Source organism: Camelina sativa, chromosome 20 (assembly GCF_030686135.1).
Source record: "Camelina sativa cultivar CO46 ecotype springtype chromosome 20, ASM3068613v1".
In the NCBI taxonomy this organism is placed as follows: Eukaryota; Viridiplantae; Streptophyta; class Magnoliopsida; order Brassicales; family Brassicaceae; genus Camelina; species Camelina sativa.
In genome coordinates this window covers 13,348,563-13,372,946 of record NC_141899.1, presented here as the reverse complement: position 1 = coordinate 13,372,946, position 24,384 = coordinate 13,348,563, and the positions used below count along the sequence as shown (strand labels likewise).

At 37.8% G+C, this 24,384-nt stretch overlaps 1 long non-coding RNA gene and 2 pseudogenes across 2 annotated transcripts; 2 read left to right on the top strand and 1 right to left on the bottom strand.

Annotated features, from left to right (window-relative positions):
- The first annotated feature begins 6,785 nt into the window (after window positions 1-6,785).
- Window positions 6,786-11,906, top strand: LOC104770750 (alanine--tRNA ligase, chloroplastic/mitochondrial-like; annotated as a pseudogene). The gene is made up of 6 exons (XR_015593670.1): window positions 6,786-6,975; window positions 8,020-8,112; window positions 8,200-8,406; window positions 8,514-10,085; window positions 10,483-10,555; window positions 10,697-11,906. The product of XR_015593670.1 is annotated as an alanine--tRNA ligase, chloroplastic/mitochondrial-like (transcript).
- A 254-nt stretch (window positions 11,907-12,160) lies between these two features.
- On the bottom strand, window positions 12,161-22,556 carry LOC104772501 (putative disease resistance RPP8-like protein 2; annotated as a pseudogene).
- Window positions 18,060-18,799, top strand: LOC147918808 (uncharacterized). Its single transcript, XR_015592366.1, has 2 exons — window positions 18,060-18,191; window positions 18,418-18,799. It is a non-coding gene; the product is annotated as an uncharacterized LOC147918808 (long non-coding RNA).
- Window positions 22,557-24,384: the final 1,828 nt, after the last annotated feature.

Genomic DNA, 24,384 nt, shown 5'->3' with positions numbered 1-24,384 from the left:
AATTATTATATAATTATAACATATTTAACCAACAAATACAACTTCTAATTTAAATATTTTATTTATAAATAATTTTGCCCCACAGTGTATCGTGTGTCTTAATCTAGTTTACTTATTATAAACAGATTTTAAACCTCTATAAATTAATATTCTTTAAATTAATAATCACTATAAATTAATAATTTTTTTCGATCGTGAGTTGGGCCGGTGTAAAAGATGACACAATTCGATAAAATAATAAGATAATAATTTTTTTGGAAATTCTATGTAAAAATATGGTCCTGTCAATATCATAAATTGATAATGATATAAACTATCATTGAAACAACCCTTCCCGTTTTTTTTTTTTTTATACCTTAATTTACTAGTGGTCCCATACCCACTAACATCCTAACAACAATCAATAACCGCGGATAACCAAATAAAACAATTCCAATAGAATTCCAACATAAATAATCCAATAACCAATAACATCATAATCCAAACAAAGAAAATAACCAAAAGCTAACATCCTACAATGTTCCAATGACTTAATCTAGCAACCTAACATCAGCTAGACCACAATCAATCAAGTCTCTAGAACACCCTCCTCCTCATTGCCTTTGATTCCACGATCACACTTTTCCTTTACCTGCACACCACAAACAACAATTGAGATGCGTAAGTATTATCATAAATACTTAGTGAGGCCGTCCTCCCATCTACTAGGTTATACACACAAGCATATGAGACCCTCAAGTTATGCAAGCAAACAAAACACAAGCAATACATCAAACCAGGAAAAACAAGTCTCGGTTGAGACTGGTGTCGACCGATGCCCCAGAAAGTGTCGACCGATGCTGAACCAAGGGTGTCGACCGATGCCACAAGGGTGTCGACCGATGCTGTCACCAACAGTGTCGACCGATGCTCGAATGGTGTCGATCGATGCCATATCTGCAGACGCGAACTGCGCGAACACGAACGACGAATCCCGATTCCAAACCATTCCGAATCCGTTCCAAACTCACCCAATTACCTCAGAAATCACTGGGAATCACAAAAGCAACGAACCCAAGCAACAAAACAACACAAACAGCAAAGAAAACACACAAACAAGAGAGATCTCATGCTTAGATCAACCATGGTCAAGCACTCACCTCTTTCCAGGAAGATTCTGAACAGTAGGAACGAAATCCTCACTCCTAGCAAGCTTCTAACTCTTTCCCAGCTCCAAAACTCTCAAGAACAGCAAGTAATCTCCCAAACTTTTCCCAAAAGCTTAAGAACTCTCTCTCCTTTCTTTTTCTCTCAAAAGCGGCGAGTACAAACAAATAATACGACCTAGGGTCGTTTTTCCCCTTTTACACACGATTTAGGGATTCCCTAAACCAACCACGCAAACCGGACAAATAAAATTGAACCGACCAAACTGGTCACAATTGGTGTCGATCGATGCCTCACGAGAAGGTGTCGATCGACACCCTTACCAAAATACCAAAAATTGGTTTGCGGGTGTTACAATTCTCCCCCACCAATATGGATTCGTCCCCGAATCCCGCAATACCGTCCACCTGCCAAGGACCTCCGTGCCACCGTCAGCACGGCCCGCATGTCCCCAGACCGGACTAAACACCGTCAGCCAAGGTTTCCCGTGCCACTGTTGCAACAGCCCGCACACCTCCGACTGACCCTCGAGGTCTCCCTCTAGCCAATATACTCGCATCATAAACACTATTTGCTCACAACTCAGTGCTTCCCCCGTCCGTGGTTGCAACCAACGAATCATGCCGGCTCGCTATCAGGCTAACCGCCTTAAGCTACGGCATCCAGGAAGTCACTCACACACACACTCCCCCCGCTCTCAGGTCGCAACCTTCAAGTCATACCGGCTCACTGCCAGGCCACAGCCTACAGCTACGGTATCCAGGGAGTCTCACATGCCCACTCCCCCCGCTCTCGGGTCGCAACCCTCGAGACATACCGGCTCACTGCCGAGCCGCGGCTCACAGCTACGGTATCCAGGGAGCCTCACATATCCCGCTCTTGGGTCGTCACCCTCAAGCGCGCTCTCGGATCGTCATCCGAAGCAACATACCACTCCCACTCTCTGGCCACAAAGTCCATCGAGCTATCGGTATCACGTGAGTTGGGCCCGCACGGCCTTGAGCAAAAACAAACACTGATGCCAACGAGTATCTCCCGGCTAGATCTATCTCAACATTTCCACAAAACTTTCCCTTTTTAGAAACTTTCTATTTATGGAAACCTTCCTTTTGTGGAAACTTTCTATTTATGGAAACTTTCCAAAAATAGACACCCGAGCTATTTCTCTTTTCCCATGACAACAACAGTCAAACATAAAGAAAAATACTCATCTTATTAATCTCAAAAAAAAATGTCATAATCGTTACAATCTCAACGAAAATACATCAGAAAAAGCCAAAAATACAACAACCGGAGCCAACAACCCGCATCCCGAGCACCACCTCATCTTGATACTTAGTCGCACAACCAACCACCCCTAAGCGACCAAATATCAAGAGAGATGGGCTGGAATACTCCGTACCCGCTCCAGCCACGGACTACAACTCGGACCCGGCTAGACAAGCTCAAGTCGCGGTCTGCTTCTCAAACCACTTCTTAAACCTTGCCTTCATCCTCGCCTCGGGCTCCCAAGTCTGCTCCTCTACTCCATCACAGTCCCACAGGACTCTCATCAAAGGAATCTTCTTCTTCCGAAGTTCCTTGACTCTCCTCTCGAGCACCCTCACTGGTCTCGCCTCTAAAGTCATGTTAGGCTGAAGATCCTCAGGAATCTTAGCCAACAACTGATCACCCTCTTGAAGACACTTCCTCAGCATCGACACATGAAATACCTTGTGGAACGCACGCATAACCTCAGGCAACTCCAACCGGTATGCCACTGGTCCCACCCGCTCAACCACTCTGAACGGTCCCATGTACCTTGGACTCAACTTAGTCTCTGTCAATGATCTGTTTGGACCCCGCAACATGGCCATCTTGAGGTACACTCTATCACCAACCTGAAACTCAAGATCCTTCCTCCTCTTATCAGCATAGCTCTTCTGCCGATCCTGAGCCTCCTTCATGTTCAGCCTCAAAACCCGAATCTTCTCCGAGGTCTCCTGAACAAAATCTGCACCAAATATGCTCCTCTCCCCCACCTGAGTCCAACAAAAACCTCCGCACCTGAGCCGACTCTGGCTCCCATGCCCTGCCTGCATACCCCACAAGCCGACTGAACTCTGCATCCAGCTCTCGCACTGTACGGTCCCCCTGAGTCAAACCCAAGAACCGTGCCTCTATACGATCAAGAGCCTCCTGAGGAAAATACTTGGAGTTAAACTCCCCCACAAAATCTCCCCAAGACATACCCCTCTGCACCCTCCGTGCTGTCACCGACCTCCACCACACACGAGCATCTCCTGACAAGTAAAACACTGCCAGATCCACCCTGTACCGGTCAGGACACCTAAGCGAAAGGAAAATATCCTCCATCCGCTCTCTCCACTCATCCGCTACACTCGGATCAGTACCTCCTGAGAAATACCCTGCTCCCACATGCCGCAGCTGCTCCATCATCCGCACATACTGAGCATCCACTACCTCGGCCCCCGACTGCACACCTGCCTGCAAACCCGCCACAGGCTGCACCGCTGGACCCTGCCCACCACCCACGGGCGGCACTACCGGATCCTGCCCACCAACCACTGGCGGCACTACTGGATCCTGCCCACCAACCACTGGCGGCACCACTGCTGGAAGTCGCTGCAAAACCTGAGCTAGCAAGTCCATCAAGACATCCTCCCTGCCTGGAGCACCTCCCGCTGCAACCCCCACACCCGGGGCAACACCGTGACTGACACCGGGCCCATCCGCCCTGCCGTCACCCAAACCAGCCTGGTCTCCAGACACACTAGGATGAACCTGTGACTCCACCACCTCCTCACTGGCCATGCTCTGGGTCACACTCACACTGGCCTCAGGAACCTGACCTCGTCCCCGACCCCGACCACGACCACGCCCACGACCACGACCGCGACCAACAGCATCCTCACCCCTAACCATCTGTATCATCCAAGAACAGAAGGCTAAGCAAACAATAATTCTAATACACAAAAACACATCTTACCGTGGAATCACAACACAGGCTCGAAGAGGATGTTCTAGGACTTCATGCCACACACAATTGACCAACTCACACAATCAATCATAGCATGGAATCCTAAACATCAGCAGCAAAAACACAATGAACCCTAGACCTAGAACCGTAAGGGCTCTGATACCAAAATGAAACAACCCTTCCCGTTTTTTTTTTTTTTTATACCTTAATTTACTAGTGGTCCCATACCCACTAACATCCTAACAACAATCAATGACCGCGGATAACCAAATAAAACAATTCCAATAGAATTCCAACATAAATAATCCAATAACCAATAACATCATAATCCAAACAAAGAAAATAACCAAAAGCTAACATCCTACAATGTTCCAATGACTTAATCTAGCAACCTAACATCAGCTAGACCACAATCAATCAAGTCTCTAGAACACCCTCCTCCTCATTGCCTTTGATTCCACGATCACACTTTTCCTTTACCTGCACACCACAAACAACAATTGAGATGCGTAAGTATTATCATAAATACTTAGTGAGGCCGTCCTCCCATCTACTAGGTTATACACACAAGCATATGAGACCCTCAAGTTATGCAAGCAAACAAAACACAAGCAATACATCAAACCAGGAAAAACAAGTCTCGGTTGAGACTGGTGTCGACCGATGCCCCAGAAAGTGTCGACCGATGCTGAACCAAGGGTGTCGACCGATGCCACAAGGGTGTCGACCGATGCTCGAATGGTGTCGATCGATGCCATATCTGCAGACGCGAACTGTGCGAACACGAAAGACGAATTCCGATTCCAAACCATTCCGAATCCATTCCAAACTCACCCAATTACCTCAGAAATCACTGGGAATCACAAAAGCAACGAACCCAAGCAACAAAACAACACAAACAGCAAAGAAAACACACAAACAAGAGAGATCTCATGCTTAGATCAACCATGGTCAAGCACTCACCTCTTTCCAGGAAGATTCTAAACAGTAGGAACGAAAGCCTCACTCCTAGCAAGCTTCTAACTCTTTCCCAGCTCCAAAACTCTCAAGAACAGCAAGTAATCTCCCAAACTTTCCCAAAAGCTTAAGAACTCTCTCTCCTTTCTTTTTCTCTCAAAAGCGGCGAGTATAAACAAATAATACGACCTAGGGTCGTTTTTCCCCTTTTACACACGATTTAGGGATTCCCTAAACCAACCACGCAAACCGGACAAATAAAATTGAACCGACCAAACCGGTCACAATTGGTGTCGATCGATGCCTCACGAGAAGGTGTCGATCGACACCCTTACCAAAATACCAAAAATTGGTTTGCGGGTCTTACAATCATATATATATATATATATTTAAGAAAATTTAGTGAAATATGTTTATTGTTGTTTATCTATTCTTGAATTTGCATTCTAGTTGGACTCATCTCCAATTTTTTTCATTGCATCAAAACTTTTGGTGTTGTATACTCAAATCAAATCCAAAAGTTGTGAAGAATCCTGGATGCGATTTTTTTTTTTTACATATAACTGGTTCTAAAGGTACCGTAATATCTTTTTTGACTTCATCATTACCATAAAGGATAATACCAACAATTTCTTCTAAACTGTAAACTTCTAACATTTATCATTTATAATTTAGTAAACTATTAGCATCAATCCTATTACGATAACCAAGATTATTAATTTAAAAAGTCTTATAAAAATGAAAAACATCTCTTCATAAATTAATATTTTATTAATTTATCGATAAATTAAAACCTTTATAAATTAATAAAATTTCATGGTACCAACCTTATTAATTTATAGAGGTTTTACTGTAAATAGAGTTTTTTTAATATATAAATAGGGTTATATAACCCACACAATCTTAAGAAAAGAAGAAGAAGAAAAAAAATCTCTAAGGTGTCGCTGTCTTTTTGGGAAAAATGTCATAAAAATCTCCAACTTTCAAATTTGGAACGTTTTAATCACCAACTTTCATAATGTCATTTTAATCACAAACTTTCTGTTGATTTAACCATAAAATAGTAAAGTTATGTTGACTACATCATTTATTAAATCCATAACCCTAGAAAGAAAACCCCAATAGTAAAGTTATGTTGACCACGTCATTTATTCAAGGTTTTTTTTTTTTTTTTTGGTCAAATCAAGTTCAAGGTTTAACACATCTGGTTGTGTTGGTGAGTATGGTGTGCCATTGATGGTGTAAAGAGAATTTGGGGTTTTCTTTTCTAGGATTATAGATTTGTGAAATTGAAATCGATTTAGGGATTTAGTTTCTTCAAATTGGTAAACGATGTTGTTTTTTGGCTTTTAAAACATGGTCATTTATGCAAAATGGTAGCAAATAATGTATAATGTACTCTGTTTTTGAGATTTTTTTACAAAAAATAAACATGGTGTGTAAAACGGCGTGGTTAATAAAACTTTACTATTTTATGGCTAAATCAACAAAAGTTTGTGATTAAAATGATATTTTGAAAATTGATGATTAAAACATCCCAAATTTGAAAGTTGGAGATTTTCATGACTTTTTTTTTTCAAGTCTTTTTCGGCTACAATGGGAGACAAAACCCTTTCCTCCTCTAATGAAGAAGGTATTTTACGATTCCCCCTTAAACCTTAAAACAATTAAGGGCAGATTAAAAAACAATTGATTGATTAATCACTTTTTTAAAACCACAAAGAAGAGGATAAAAAAAAAAGGTTCACAGTCATTACTGTGTCTTCTTCTTCTTCTTCTTGTTCTGTCTGAAACACACACACTGTCGATGAATTTGGCAAGAGTAAACCTTTTCGATGTTCCTCTTAGACCAATTTTGCTTTCGCAGCCTTCTTGTATTCTCGTTTCTAAACGTACGGTTCTGTTCTTCTCTCCCTTTTTCGCAATCTATTCTTTTTATATAATCATCATGAAGTGATGAGAGATTGAGGATTTAGTGTTAGAAACTCATAACCTAGATGAATTAGTGGCGAAATTGAATTCTGGGTTTCGTTTTTGTGTTTTTTTTTTCCGTTGAAGCAGAGTGATTTTCCCAATTGGGTTTTTGTGACCAGAGCTCGTTTCCATGAAATTGTCATTATCTTGGTCTATACATCATTAGTGATGTAGCTGCTTACAATTGAACTTAACTGGTCTCCAAGGGATTGTCAGAAAGTATAAATCTTAATTAATCTGTACCTCGGTGTTTGGTTTCATCACTCGAGTTTGTAGAGATAAAACACTTAAACGGATGGTCTGCTATAATGGAAGTAGCAAGGTACTTTGTAGAAAACTCAAGAGTCCTCAAAAAACTTGTTCTGCATTTGAGGTGTTCCTCGCACCAAGAAGGATTTTACATGCATCATCAAGAATACCATGCCATTTTCAACCAAATTTTACTACTTGCCTTGTTTGGAAGTAGACCATTAAGACTAGTTTGTTCAACAAAACTAGTATAACTTGTTTGAGACTTGAGAGATCACACGCTAATTTGATTGATATATAAAATTTCTTGAGCTTTGTTTATTCTCTTCTTGTTGCTTTTGAGAGCACTCGGTATTCATCTCACCTCGGCGTTGATTTATTGATTATGTGATTTTTTCCATTGAAGCAGAGAGATTTTCCCAATTGGGTTTGTTACAGAGCTGGTATCCATGAAACTGTCATTATCTTGGTCTGTACATGATTAGTGATGTAGCTTCTTACAGTGAACTTAACCGGGATCCAAAGGCTTGTTAGAAAGTATAAATATTTACAATTTGTTTGAAAACTTGAGATCACACGCTAATTTGATTGATAGATAAAGTTCTTGAGCTTTGTTTATTGTCTCTTCTTGTTGCTTTGATTTCAGTGTTCTATGCAAGTTTCTCAGTATTCATCTCATCTCGGCGTTAATTTATTGAAAATGTGGTTTGCAGGTTTTGTTACCAGAACCTCTACAGGTGTTTCTCCTTCGATCTTGCTTCCCAGATCAACTCAATCACCTCAGATTATTGCTAAGAGTTCATCAGGTTTTTGCATTGTGTTTCCGCATAATCTTTTATTGTCTCTTCCGTTGAATTTTGGGGACTGATATGTCTTTACTATGTGGATTTCAGTGTCAGTACATCCAGTGTCTGAGGACGCTAAGGAGGATTTGTCAGTCCAATGACGTTAGTGGAGACTCAGTACGGAGGCGTTTTCTTGAATTCTTTGCATCTCGTGGGCATAAAGTTCTTCCAAGTGCGTCTCTTGTGCCAGAAGATCCTACTGTCTTATTAACAATTGCTGGAATGCTTCAGTTTAAGCCTATCTTCCTTGGAAAGGTACAAATATAAATTAAGCCAAACACTTATGCTTTCCTGCATTTAGAGACTATTCCTTAGAGACTTGACGACAATGAACGTTGGTGTGAATTTTTAAAATGATGCAGGTACCTAGACAGGTTCCTTGTGCAACTACTGCACAAAGGTGCATACGTACGAATGATTTGGAGAATGTTGGGAAAACGGCCAGGCATCATACTTTGTTTGAGATGCTGGGGAACTTTAGCTTTGGTGATTACTTCAAGAAAGAAGCGATAAGATGGGCATGGGAGCTATCAACTAAAGAGTTTGGGCTACCTGCTAATAGAATTTGGGTTAGCATTTACGAAGATGATGATGAAGCTTTTGAAATCTGGAAGAATGAAGTTGGTGTGCCTGTTGAGCAGATAAAGAGAATGGGTGAAGCTGACAACTTTTGGACCAGTGGACCAACTGGTCCTTGTGGTCCATGCTCAGAGTTGTACTATGACTTCTATCCTGAGAGAGGTTATGGTGAAGATGTTGATCTTGGGGATGATACCAGATTTATTGAGTTCTACAATTTGGTTTTCATGCAGTATAACAAGACGGAAGATAGATTGCTTGAGCCCCTGAAACAGAAGAATATAGACACTGGTCTTGGTCTAGAACGTATGGCTCAAATCCTTCAGAAGGTTCCAAACAACTACGAGACAGATTTAATATATCCAATCATTGCCAAGATCTCAGAGTTGGCGAATCTATCATACGACTCTGCAAATGAAAAGGCAAAGACAAGTCTAAAAGTGATTGCAGATCACATGCGGGCAGTTGTCTATCTCATATCAGACGGTGTTTCTCCTTCAAACATTGGCAGAGGTTATGTAGTTAGGAGGCTAATAAGAAGGGCAGTTCGGAAGGGAAAGTCTCTCGGAATAAATGGGGATAGGAATGGTAAATCCAAAGGGAGCGTTTATGCCAGCAGTTGCTGAAAAGGTGATAGAATTGAGCACCTATATTGATTCAGATGTCAAACTAAAGGCTCCACGCATCATTGAGGAGATTAGAAAAGAGGAACTTCACTTTAAGAAAACTTTGGAAAGAGGAGAAAAGTTACTTGACCAGAAGCTTAACGATGCCCTGTCAGTTGCTGATAAAACTAAGAGTAAGCCTTATCTGGATGGGAAAGATGCGTTTCTTCTGTATGACACATATGGCTTCCCTGTGGAGATAACAGCAGAAGTTGCTGAAGAACGTGGAGTCAGTATAGATATGAAAGGCTTTGAAGTGGAAATGGAGAATCAACGGCGTCAATCTCAAGCTGCTCACAATGTTGTAAAACTGACAGTTGAAGACGATGCTGACATCACGAAAAATATTGCAGACACTGAGTTCCTTGGATATGACAGTCTCTCTGCTCGTGGTGTTGTGAAAAGTCTTTTGGTGAATGGGAAGCCTGTATTAAGGGTTTCTGAAGGCAGTGATGTAGAGATTTTGCTGGACAGAACTCCGTTCTACGCTGAATCAGGAGGTCAAATTGCTGATCATGGTTTTCTTTATGTTAGCAGTGATGGGAACCAAGAGAAAGCTGTTGTTGAGGTAAGTGATGTGCAGAAGTCTCTTAAAATTTTGTTCACAAGGGCACTGTAAAAAGTGGAGCTCTGGAAGTTGGCAAGGAGGTGGAAGCAGCAGTAGACGCAGACTTGAGGCAACGAGCGAAGGTACATTTAAAAGTCATTTTACATTCCAATATGATGAAAAGGAGGTAAGAGAGATTTCACTATTAACAATTCAAAAATTGTATAGTTTCTGGGCAACGTCATACATCAAAATACTAGTCAACCATCTAGTAAAATTGTATAAGGGCACATCGTGCGGGCCCTTATCTAGTTAACTATAATATATGTTAATACTGATTCAAGAAAATGTTAATATTGAGTTTAGGAAATATAACATTATATAATTTATACTTATCCTAGTTTAGGAAATTCATCTGATTCTTTTCCTAAACACTCAGAGGGAAGCGTAAGGATATATATAGAGGTTTACATGTCTTAATAAAATCATCACCTTCAACCTTTATAGTATCTTCTTCGTTTCCTTGTGTTGTCGACTAAGATCTCGAAGCCGTTCGTTCTCCGCTTCTTATCAACGTAAGGGCGGTTCTTGCTGCTGTTTCCTTCCGGCTAAGGTACGGACTCGGTGGTTCTAATTACGGAACTCTTATCGAGTTATCTCTCTCTCAAACCCTAAGTATTCACTCCTCTTCTTAATTTATCGAGTCTGATTTGAATGTTTCTTTGTGTTTTTTTTCTTTTCTTTCTGGTTGTAGGAAAAAATGTCCAGTACACATATACCTCCACGAAGAAGGTCTCCTTTTATTCAACTTCCACCTCTCATGTTCCCATTCAGACCTGAAATACGTTTACCGCGCAAAGAGCTTCATATCATCAACCTCACATCGATGTTTGCGGCTGTTTATGGGATTCGTTTCCAGAATGAATTGGAAACCATATCGCATTGGAACGATCTGTTTGAGTTTGTGAGGGAAAATAGTAGTAATTACAGTTTTTACATGCGACTATTTGATGGGTATTCGAGAGTGCTGATACCTTCCCAAAACCTGAGGACGAATACGGAGGCCGTTTTGGACGGTTACCTCAAGCTTGTTTATCAAATTCTTGGAAAGGAGGAGAAGGAGGCCGTTTTGGATGGTTACCTCAAGCTTGTTTATCAAATTCTTGAAAAGGAGGAGGAGAAGGAGGAAGTGGAGATGGCCATGTATGATTTGCTTGCTTTTGAGTATTTTGCTAACATGGAGGATAATGTGTTGCGATCACCACCACCTCGACTCCCTCCATTGGGGATGATGCAACCTGCAACATACAATGATGCAAATTCAGAAACCTCAAGTAATGTGAATGATGCAACATTCAGGACCTCGGGTCCTTGCCATGAAAAGCTTACTCAGAACAAGGATATCCAACCTGACGCTCCACAACATTATCTTCGGCCTCCATTCAGGGTTCCTCTCAAGTTCGCATTCCCTCCTCCAGGAGTCACGATCAAGCGCAAGGAGCTTTATACTATCAAGCACACCGCGCAGTTTGTGGCCGTTTATGGGATTTATTTTCGGCGGGAATTGATGAAGAGTGTGTTTGAGAACCCACAGTTTGAGTTTTTGAAGCCAACTGACAGCAAGTATCTTTTTTACGTGCGGCTTGTTGTTGGGTATTCGAGAGTGTTAAGGCGTTCCCAAAACCTGATCAGGACGAATGGTGCTAGTACGAGGGGGGCCGACGTTCTATATGGTTTCTTCAAACTTCTTTATCAAGTGCTTGAAAATCGAGAGAATGCTCTGACTGATTCGCATGCTTTCGAGTATTTTGATAAACTCTTCTTTTTTTAATACTTATGAGGCTATATTTTACTGGATTGGTTCCAACCATTAGGGGATCAACCACCAAACACTATTGACTTTAGAACCTAAAGGATGATGTTGTTATTATTTTACTCAACTCAAGTAAAAAGATATTTTACAATTTTTAATTAGGTTTCTAAAGGTAATTTAGTAGTAATCCACTTAAGACACGGCATATAACAAGTGTATTTTTTTTTTTTTTGGTAGGAATATAACAAGTGTATTTGAGCATTTATGTTGATCATCTGTTCCCGTACTTCCTTCTTATTCGTCCCCGCAATTGTAGAACACAACATAAGATACATGTTGTATTTTGCGGTGATCTTCTCCACCTTGGATTAACTTATCCTTGAATTCATTCTTCATCCATCCTTTTCATAGCTCCTCTAAAGTAGTGATGTATCTTATTCTACCAGGAAGACTCTTCAACTTCCTACAGTCATTGATCTCTAGATGACAAAGACACGGCATTGACTCATCTTCTACGACCCACTCTTCAAGATTATCAAGTATCGAAAACTCTAGCGTGTGCAATTTAGGGAAGCCGGCTTTTAAGCAGACCATTTTCCTCCCTGTGAAAGCATTCAGTTCTAAGCTAACTATTTTCAAGCTATGTAGCTTCTCGAGAACTGGCATTGGATCCCCGGGTAAGTCACAAGATGATAGTGAAACAGAGGCGATCAGGATCTCTGAAATTCTCTTTTCTTTGGCTTCAAACAAACAGACTTCTCTAACAATGTCATGCAGACGACAAGATTCAATCCGTAATGTCACAGTGTTCCTCTTCCCTACTAATACCATACTCCTTTTAACCAACTCCTCCAAATAATCCTCAGCTACATCTACAATATTGTTGATGTCCAAATCAGTCACAATTAGAAATGTTTAGTTTGGTAAAAAGGAGGTCGAAGTTCTCTTTTATTGATCAGTGCCGAGGCAAAAAGGACGGGTTACAACACAAATTAGACGAGCTGGAATAACTAGGCCCAGTACAAAAGACGAGCTTCCAGCTCGTCGATTCAAGACTTTAGAAGAGTGATTGTGTACTTTCTATCCGTATTCTTTCCCTTTTCGTGCAACCCCCTTGTTTCGAACGCCGTACGCCTATATTTATAGGGAACTGTGTCGGTTCGTCCTCCGGAATGACTAAAATAATCCTCCTTCCTTGGAGGTTTATTTGGACCTCTAATGGGCCGAGCCTTTTGTTAAGGGGTGAGGACCTACCCCTAACAAATAGTATTCTCTTTATTGTGTACCATGACTATTCTTTCTGCGACCCAGTAATTGAACAATGTCTCTGTTTGTATCTCATAATCTTCCGGGAAATGGGCAAGGTAAAGAAAACAGTGCTTCAAATGAGAAGGTAAATCTTCATAAATCAAAGAAACCATATTGAATACAAAACTACCACTGCCGCCATTTTTCACCAATCTCTCCTACAATATGAGATCCAATATTGTTGTGCAACTTTATCCACCCGAACGCAATACGTTTTGTAGCTAACAACCCTCCGAGAGTTTTCACAGCTAATGGTAACCCTCCAAAATGTTTGAGCATTTTTTGAATCTCTTCCATTAAATCATCAACCTGAAACTCTACACACAAAACATAAGACTCTTAGCTCAATCTGTTTTAACATTTGGACTACTTCTATAAAATGCAAAGACCTTTGAACTCATTAATGGACATACCTATATCGTTTATCCCAAACAAAGCCATCTTCTGAGCTTTCTTCATGAGTTAGGCATCTAGGCCTAAAGATAACGGCTTTTAAATCTGGATGCAAACCAACACCCTCGTTCCCAGAAGTGAGTAAAACCTTGCTACCTGAACATGGTTCAATTAATAATAGACACCAGCTGAATGCTTTTGTTTTCTAACATTTTGTACCTAAAAAAACATTATGATTCATGATTTGATGGTCAAGAAGAGTCACCTGATGTATGTGGAAAAGCTGGCTTTATAAGCTCCCAAGCTGCATTGCTCCAGAAATCATAAAGGACAATCATGCATTTCTCGGTTTCAAGTAGTTTAAAGCATGATTATGATAGATTTACATATCTTCTAGATATCCTCTTATATAAAGAGCTCATCTTGGAGTCCAGACACTGTCATCTCCAAAACCCTCTGTTCCTCATTTTTTTGGCCTAAGTCTCTGTAACATCACCCGCCACACATGCTTCTATCTACACTCCTGTGAAACAAACACCCAAGCAAATCCACTGAAATGACGCCGCACCATCTCATGATAAAAAACTTGTCTAGCGAGAGTGGTTTTCCCAACACCGCCCATCCCGCATATCGAAACCACTTGAACACCATCCTCACCATTAAGATGACTCGCTAGTTCTTCAACACTAGGCTCCACACCAACAAGGCTGCTTTCAGAAACGCTAGGGAAAGATTGCCGTATCTCCATTAGTTCCTCTTCTTCTTCTTTGTCGATGATCTCTCTCACTCCAAATCTCTCCATATTGTTTATTACCTTGGAGATCCTAGTGATGATGCTTCTGATTTGTGAACCAAACTCCTGGTTAGCAAATGTAACACAAGAAACACTCTTTAAATGCTTCTTAAACCCTTGTATGTCTCTTACTATTGATTATGTAAATATGCGATTAGCTTCCTTCGGTTAAGTTAGTCAGTTTAGCATATGGTTTAGCACACTTGTATATAACACAAGAACTGTACAACTATTTTGGTTTAATTGAATGAGAAAATATCTTTTAACAAACTTCTTCGTCCTCTTTCTCTCTCGTTTCCAACATGGTATCAGAGCCATCAAAGCTCAGATCCACCTCAAATTTTTGATCATTTCTCTTCATTAAGCTTATTTTTCTTCGTTTATGAGCTCATCTCGTGCTCCAATGGTGATCGTATCTCGTGCAAATGGAAAAATGGGTAAAACGAAATCTCAAACGGGTACCGCTGTTCGAAGATCACAAAGATTAAACTCCAATGTTGATGATCCTACTCCGATCTCTCTCTCAGTAGCCGATTCTCAGGTTTCCGGGCTTTCGCGAGCTGTCACATCACCGATCTTTGCTGATCCATCTCACATTCGTTTCATCTGCACAACGCAAATCATCCAGGTTTAAGTATCATTTCTCTTCGTTTAGATGAAATAAGCTATGATGATTGGAGTTTTGCGATGCGTATTTCTCTTGATGCTAAGAATAAAATAAAATTTATTGATGGAAGCTTGCCTAGGCCTTTGATCAAATATGCTAACTTTGATTTGTGGTCTAGATGCAATAGTATGGTCAAGTCGTGGTTATTGAACTTTGTTTCTCCCCAGATCTATCGTAGTATCTTGCATATGAACGATGCTACAGATATTGGGCGAGACCTCTATGGTCGTTTCCATATGACTAATCTCCCACCCACTTTTAATCTGACTTAAGAGATCCAAGACCTTCGTCAATGCTCCATGTCATTGTCTGAGTATATACTCGTCTCAAAACTCTTTGGGATCAGTTGGATGGTTCAGAGGCACCAGATGATCCTTGCATTTGTGGGAAAGGTACTCATCTGCAACTGAAGGCACAAAGAGCCAAAACAGTGAAATTCTTGGCTGGTTTGAATGAATCTTATGCGATTGTACGAAGGCAGATCATTGCAAAGAAAGCTTTACCTCCTCTGGTCGAGGTATACCATATCCTGGATCAAGATGACAGCCAGAAAGGGTTCACCACTACTACTGCTCCCACAGCTTTTCAAGTCTCTCAGGTTGTCCCTCAGATGGTTTCTTGTTCATCTCTCCCTAAGATGGTTTCTTCTTCACCACTCTCCTCGGGTGTGATGTATGTTCAAAATGGCCCGAATAAAGGACGTCCGATATGTTCTTTTTGTAATCATGTGGGACACATTGTTGATCGGTGTTACAGGAAACATGGCTTTCCTCCTGGTTTCATTCCAAAAGGGAAATTCAAAGAGAAATTTCAGAAACCTCCAGTAGTTGCAGCTCAATTCTCTTTATCTCCAGTTCAGGAAAAGACCTCAACCAACATGGAGACTTTGATTGGAAATCTTTCTCCGGATCAGCTACAGAATATCATTGCTCTTTAGCTCTCAGCTGCAATCTACATCTTCTGGAGCTGTTCCTGCTGCCACTGCGAGTACTTCTCAGACTCCACTTTATCACCCTGGTATCTCATTCTCTACTCACACATACTATTTTATTGGTATTCTGGCTGCTTCGAAACATACTCTGTCCACAGACACATGGGTGATTGATTCTGGTGCAACTCACCATGTGTCTCATGACATAAATAGTTTTGTTTTTTTTATACTTCTGTGGAAAGTTTTGTGAACATGCCAACAAGACAGCATGTTAAGATCAGTGGAGTGGGAATGATTCGTCTAAATAAAGATTTACTTCTCACAAATGTCTTTGACCTCAGATCTTGAGTCTCGGGTGATTTTTGACACTTCTTGTTGTGAAATACAGGATCCTACCAATGGGGTGCTGATTGGTAAAGGTCGTCGCATTGGCAAGCTCTATGTGCTCGATACAGAAGCTTCTTTAGTAAATGCAGTGGAGGATATTGGTATGTGGCACAAGAGACTTTGTCACCCCTCTTACTCAAGATTGGATGTGATTTATAAAGTTTTGGGAACTACAGGACACAAGAATAAGAAGCCTGCTTATTGTCATGTATGTCACTTGGCAAAGCAGAAGAAGTTATCTTTTATATCTGAAAACAACATTTGTAGCTCAACTTTTGAGTTGTTACACATTGATGTTTGGGGACCCTTTTCAGTGAAAACAGTTGAAGGTTATAAATATTTTTTTACCATTGTTGATGATCATTTTAGAGCAACATGGATTTATTTGCTTAAGACCAAGAGTGATGTTCTTATTGTCTTCCCTGCTTTCAGCAATCAAGTTGAGAATCATATATATAAAAGTAAGGTTTTGGGCTCTCCTTATTGGTTGATTTTCATTTAATTTTTTATAATTTTTTTTATTGTTTTTATTTGATTTCTAATTGTTTAATTGCTTTAAACAATATTTAAGACCTAATTAACACAATACATTTAACTCACACATTAAAATAAAATTATAACTGAAAATAAAATAAATTATGCATTAATCATATTCAACCATTCAATTTTATTCAAACACAATAAATTATTATTGTAACTCCATAATTCTAAATGTAACTTCCATCAATTCTTATCATATAAATAAGCATTCTCTCATTATCTCATATTAGCATTCTTTTACTTTCTATTTTCACATTCTCTCATTCTCTTCCACTTCTCTCATTCTCTTCCATAATACCTCAAATCATTTCATTTTTTTGGTTTTCAATTTCTTATTTTTGTTGTATGGGTTACAAAAAAAAACAAATAAAATATCATTGTAATATTTAATGCTAAATTTTAATTTTAGAGACTATATGATATGTATTTTATATTGTTCTTATTTTAAAAGATTCATCTTCATTATTTATTTGGATTATCATCTTAAATGTAATCATTCTCTCCTCCTCTCCCACCAATATCAAATGTTTTTATATCGAACAATACTTGGGCTCACCCCTAGGGGTGAACCTCTCCATTCACCCCCTTATAAAATAAGGAAATAAAATCTGGACACATTATTATAAAATTAAAAAAACTAAAAACGCTCTTTAATAAACCCAAACCAACACATATAAAATCTAAACCCTAACCATCTCATTTGTGAACCCAAACCGATATATAATTTCGTTCTACTTGTAAAATCTAAATCCTAACCATCTCATTTGTGAACCCAAACCGACTTATAATTTCGTTCTAATTGTGAAATTTAAACCCTAACATCCCATTTGTGAACCCAAACCGACATAAAATTTTGTTTACTTGTAACATCTAAACCCTAACCATCTCATTTATGAACCCAAATCGACATATAATTTTGTTTTAATTGTAAATCTAAACCCTAACCACCTCATTTGTAAACCCAAACCGACATATAATTTCGTTTTAATTGTAAAATCTAAATCATAACCACTTCATTTGTAAACCCAAACCGACATATAATTTTATTCTAATTTTAAAAATCTAAACCAAGCCAATATTTAACTTTCCTTAATTAAAAGTATACAGAATTTGTTTCCTTAATTTGGTTTGCTTTTAAATTTAATTTTGATTTATTTTTTAAATGAAATATTAGATGGAAGATTCTGATTGGCTAAGAGAAGAGGGGGTGAATGGAGAGGTTCACCCCTAAGGGTGAACCTAAGTATTTTTCTATACGTTATTATAAAGTTAAAAAACTTAAACCGCTCTTTAATAAACCCAAAGCCGTATCTTCGTCTTCTTCATCCTTCAGACAAGAGCACTCGACTGCGAAGAGGAGCTTAAAAGTGAGAGCTTTTAAGGGTGAGTCCCGACAAAATCAAAACTTCTTTTTTGGGTATGAACTTAAATTTTCTGATATAACGATTCATTCTCTAGAATTTGTTTTTATTTTCCCTAATTTGGTTAGATCGAGAGAATTATCTTCGTTTGGGTAATCATTTCACTGTTGGTGTTTTAAAGTTTGAACTTAGGATTTTGGTAGATAGAAGAGAATCATCTGTTATTTCATCTAAAAAAAAATTGGTAAAATTGAAAATTTGGATTTGGTCGATGCATTGCAGAAGGTACATGCATCTTTGCCTCTTTGGAATGGCCGAGGCAGGTGTAGAGATTGTGTATCATTCTGAGGACTTAATCGAGAGTTTTCTTATCAAAGAAGAGAAGTGTGTGTGTAAAGTGTTGGAAACGAGAGAGAACGAGGATGAAGAAGTTTGTTAAAAGATATTTTCTGATCTAATTAAACCAAAATAGCTGTACAATTCTTGTGTTATATACAAGTGTGCTAAACCATATGCTAAACCGACTAACGTAACCGAAGGAAGCTAATCGCATATTTACATATTTAATATTGTTTTCAATTTTTATTATATTTTAGAAAGTATTATACAAATTTAACATTGTTTTCAATTTTTATTTTATTTTTATAAAAAGAAAAATTTTCTTTTATATTTCTTACCTTTCTAATCTATTCATAGTTTTTTTTTTTTTTAATTTCTATAGTTAAATTTAAATTCACATATGTTGGATTTAATAAAAAAAATCAAGTTTATTTGAGAATTAGATGTTCCTATTCCTTTTAAATGATAAATGTATAAGATATTATACTTTTGAATCAAATTATGGACCCATCAACACTCACTTTTAAATTAAATGGTTTTTAATTTTAGGAGTTGGAAAAATATAAAAGTTTGTTTGTAACTCCCATAATAATATCATAGTAGTGTTCTCAATGAATTTAATTTAATTTAATAGAACATGTTAAAAATATTTAAGTATGCACTTAATTGCACTTTTGTAACTCTCTAATAGTTACCTTTGATACATTATCTATTAAAAGAAAGACACATATCTCACTATACCCCTCATGGCCTCATATTTCAAATCTCACATAATTTTATAAATTCTACAATATCATTATTTTTCCTTGATTTAACCAATGATATCTTAACTTAATAAAAGTTACAGTTTATTTTAATAGGATATATATGTAATATATGATATATAGTTTATTTTTTTTTCTATATGAAACATTATCATTTCATATAAATCAAAGTCCAGACACAATTAAAGAATTTAAGATTATAACCTAATAAAGTAGCTGCTGTTTTTTTATTTTATTTTTCTGGAAAATGTATTAATCTAATAATCTATGGTTATACTCATTTATTTATTATAAAATGTATATGTATGAGACACTGCAAACCTACTGTTTATTATTTTATTTTTTTCTTAATTTAAACATTTAAAATCTCTTTAAACTATCACCATAATTAAATAAAATAATATGCATAACTACACCACAAAATAAATTTTATGAAAATATATATCACAATGATTTTGAAATATGACTACAACTACAAAAATATATGGCATATGACATGTAAAATACAATATGATTTAATTACACTAAATATATTATCATCAAAAAAATTTTGATTTCTTTACATTAGTTAAATTCATATTACGTAATCTTTAAATTTAGATGTACACCGGACAAAACAAAATAATAATAACATATTATTTTATATTATTTTTTCAAAATAGAATAACGATTATGTAAGAACTCACACGTAGCGTGAGCTAACATCTAGTCAATATAATACTAAAGTGAATTCGGTTAGATCAGATAATGCTAAAGAGTTAGCTTTCACTCAGTTCTATCAGTCACGAGGCATTGTTTCCTATCATTCTTGTCCGGGGACACCTGAACAGAATTCAGTAGTAGAGCGTAAGCATCAGCATATTCTAAACGTTGCTCGATCTCTCCTCTTCCAATCAAATGTTCCTCTGACCTATTGGGGAGATTGTGTTCTGACAGTAGTGTTTCTAATCAACCGTACATCGTCCCAGTTGCTCTCGAATAAAACCCCTTTTGAGTTACTCACAGGTAAACAACCAGATTATTCTCAAATCAGATCTTTTGGTTGCCTGTGTTATGCCTCAACGTCTCCAAAACAAAGTCATAAGTTTGAGCCTCGATCCAGAGCATGTGTGTTTTTGGGGTATCATGCAGGTTTAAAAGGGTACAGAGTAATGGATTTGCAGAGTCATGTGGTTTATATATCCAGACATGTTAAGTTCCATGAAGGTGTTTTTCCTTTGGCAGATTCTCAGAAGGAGATTGTTCCTGTCAACGCTCTCACACCGACGGATTCTTTGTCTCATGGTAATACTATTTCCATTCCTCAAAAATCTGATTCATTTTCTTCTCCTTAACTACTAATTTCTCCACAAAGATTATGAAAACCTCCTGCTCATTTGAGCGATTTTCATTGTTACTCTCTTGACAATGATGTCTCTCATCCTATTTTCTCCTTTTTATCCTATTCAAACATTTCTCCATCATATTTGGCTTATATCAATAATATTACCAAAATTTGTATTCCCTCTTCATATAAAGAGGCAAAGGCGTCCAAGGAATGGTGTGAGGCTGTTGATAAAGAGATTGTCGCCATGGAAAGAACCAACACCTAGGATGTCACTAGTCTTCCACCTGGTAAGAAAGTTGTTAGCTACAAATGGGTCTTTACCTTGAATGTTTTATGCAGATAGAACTCTAGAGAGATATAAAGCCAGGTTGGTGGCTAAAGGTTACACTCATAAGGAGGGTTTGGATTACAATGAAACATTTTCACCGTTTGCGAAGATAGTCACTGTGAAAATGTTACTCAAGATTTCTACTTCTAAACAGTGGTTTCTGCATCAACTTGACATTTCTAATGCTTTCTTGAATGGTGATCTTGATGAGGATATATATATATATATATGCGGTTTCGAGAAGGGTATGCTGAGATTAAGGGGGATGTTTTGCCTAAGAATGCTGTTTGTAGGTTGAAGAAATCCATTTATGGTCTCAAACAAGCTTCTCAACAACGGTTCTTGAAGTTTTCTACTTCTCTTATGTCATTGGGTTTTGCAAAGTGTCACGGAGATCACACTTTGTTTGTTCGAAGTTTTGGAGATGATTTCATTGCTGTGTTGGTTTATGTTGACGACATAGTTATCGCTAGCACTACAGATTCTGGTGCGACTCAGTTGACTGCAGCTTTGAAGCAGAGTTTTAAGCTACGGGAGCTTGTCCCTTTGAAATATTTCTTGGGTCTTGAAATCGCTCACAACTCCACTGGCATTTCCATTTGTCAACGTAAATATGATCTTGAGCTTCTGACTTCTTCTAGCATGTTAGCTTGCAAGGAAACATGCACCTTTCACGGACCTCTAGTGATCTTTTGAATGATAAAGAGATGTATCGTAGTCTTGTTGGTCGGTTGATGTATCTCACCATCACTCATCTAGACATCACATTTGCCGTGAATAAGTTGTGTCAGTTTTCCTCTGCTCCTCGCACATCTCATCTGACAGCAGCTTATCAAGTTCTTCAATACATTAAAGGGACTGTTGGACAGGGACTTTTCTATTCTGCAGAACCAGACCTCTCATTGAAAGCGTTTGCAAATTCTGATTATGTTTCATGTCCAGATAGCCGCTGCTCAACAACTGGTTTTACGATGTTTCTTGGCTCGTCACTCATTTCATGGCATTCTAAGAAGCAACAGACCATTTCTCGCTCTTCTGCGGAGGCTGAGTATCGAGCTCTTGTTTTAGCTTCCTGCAGGATGATGTGGATCACTACTTTACTTCGTGATTTGAGAGTTGGTACTTCCTCTGTTCCAATCCTCTTCTCTGATAGTACTGCAGCAATCTACATTGCCACAAATCCAGTTTTTCACGAGAGAACTAAACATATTGAGATGGATTTTCACCCTGTTCGGGAAAAGCTGGATCGAGGGTTTATCAAAATGCTTCATGTTTGGACTGAAGACCAAGTGGCTGACATTTTGTCTAAGCCCCTCTTTCTTCCTGAATTTGAACATCTAAAGTCTAAGATGAGTCTTCATAACATATTTATCTCATCTTGAAGGGGTCTATTGGATTATGTAAATATGCGATTAGCTTCCTTCGGTTAAGTTAGTCGGTTTAGCATATGGTTTAGCACACTTGTATATAACACAAGAATTGTACAGCTATTTTTGTTTAATTAGATCAGAAAATATCTTTTAACAAACTTCTTCGTCCTCGTTCTCTCTCGTTTCCAACACTTTACACACACACTTCTCTTCTTTGATAAGAAAACTCTCGATTAAGTCCTCAGAATGATACACAATCTCTACACCTGCCTCGGCCATTCCAAAGAGGCAAAGATGCATGTACCTTCTGCAATGCATCGACCAAATCCAAATTTTCAATTTTACCAATTTTTTTTAGATGAAATAACAGATGATTCTCTTCTATCTACCAAAATCCTAAGTTCAAACTTTAAAACACCAACAGTGAAATGATTACCCAAACGAAGATAATTCTCTCGATCTAACCAAATTAGGGAAAATAAAAAGAAATTCTAGAGAATGAATCGTTATATCAGAAAATTTAAGTTCATACCCAAAAAAGAAGTTTTGATTTTGTCGGGACTCACCCTTAAAAGCTCTCACTTTTAAGCTCCTCTTCGCAGTCGAGTGCTCTTGTCTGAAGGATGAGGAAGACGAGGATACGGCTTTGGGTTTATTAAAGAGCGGTTTAAGTTTTTTATAATTTTATAATAATGTATACAGATTTTATTTCCTTATTTTATAAGGGGGTGAATGAAGAGGTTTACCCCTAGGGGTGAACCCAAGAGTGAACCCAAGTATTGTTCTTATTTTATTAAAGTCATTCAAAGTATTGTTACATGATGTTTAAAACACGGACGGTGTTAAGCAAGTCAAATGGCTCTTTCACGACAGCCTAAATTGATTAAAAGAGATTAACAACAAAAAGTCAGCAATTTTAGAGATTTTTACATAATCAACTTTTAGGGATATAGATACAGATTATATCCACAATCCATCGATTCAATGGCCTAAAGTTTCTTTGATCGTAATTTTTATTAAAATATGAAACTATGTAAGACCCTTGCAAATGTTCTCGGGTTCTCGATCGTATAGTCTTATTAGTCGAACATATTTAGAACTATGTAATATTGGTTGGAAAATTGCATGGTTGTTAAAAACACTTATTATTTGTAATAGTAAAGTTTAATCAGCAGCTTAAGGAAAATGAGATATTTTCCGTAAAATATTTACGTTTTATTGATAAACTTTTTCTATGTATATGCAAATATTTTATGTCAAGGGTTCGTAGATCCATCGTCCCAAACAAACAAAAAAAATATAAGAGGGGAACTACAATACTAACTAACATAACAAAGTCACGAACTTATACTACCATTATTATGAGCCAAATAAGAATTTAAAGAATGGGATAACAAAAAAACGCAGAAAGAGATCATTGGACTTCGGGTTATTATCAACTTTGAATTAAGGTAGAAAATATGATACCTCAAAAAAGTTTTCAAGGCTCTGTATAGTTATACCACCAAGAATTATGTTAATAGTACATATTTCTTTTATAATCGATCCTTACAAAATATTTGTGTTTTCTTGAATATGCTCGCGTGCACCACTTGGCATAATGCAGAGTTATAGTAAAAGATGTAAGAGACGTTGTGCTCGTACCTATATATTTTGGAAACACGTTTTGTAAAGTATGCACCACACGGTTGGGTCTAACCGTCTAAACATAGATGTTCTTTGTGGATTATTTATAAGTTAATAGAAAACAAAATTTAGTCAAAAAGATATATAAGTTGACTTTCAAAAAATTAAATTATTAATAAATAAACATAAAATATAACAAATAAAAATTAATATTAAAAAATACGAGAATGAACAAGAAATAAAAGTAAATCAATAGTTTAAAAAATCAGCTATGTAAAAAACAATCAACGAAAGTATAAGTTGACTATTTCAATATAAATCACTAAAAAGTAAATTTAGCCTATAGACGAAATATATATGTCCACAATTTTAAAAATGATCTTAATAATAAGTTAAATTAGAATAAAATAATTGATAAACAAGTTGACAAAAAAAATTCAATTGGAACTGAGTAAACCAGCGGATGGTGGTCGTCAACTCAGAAAAGGGACGGTG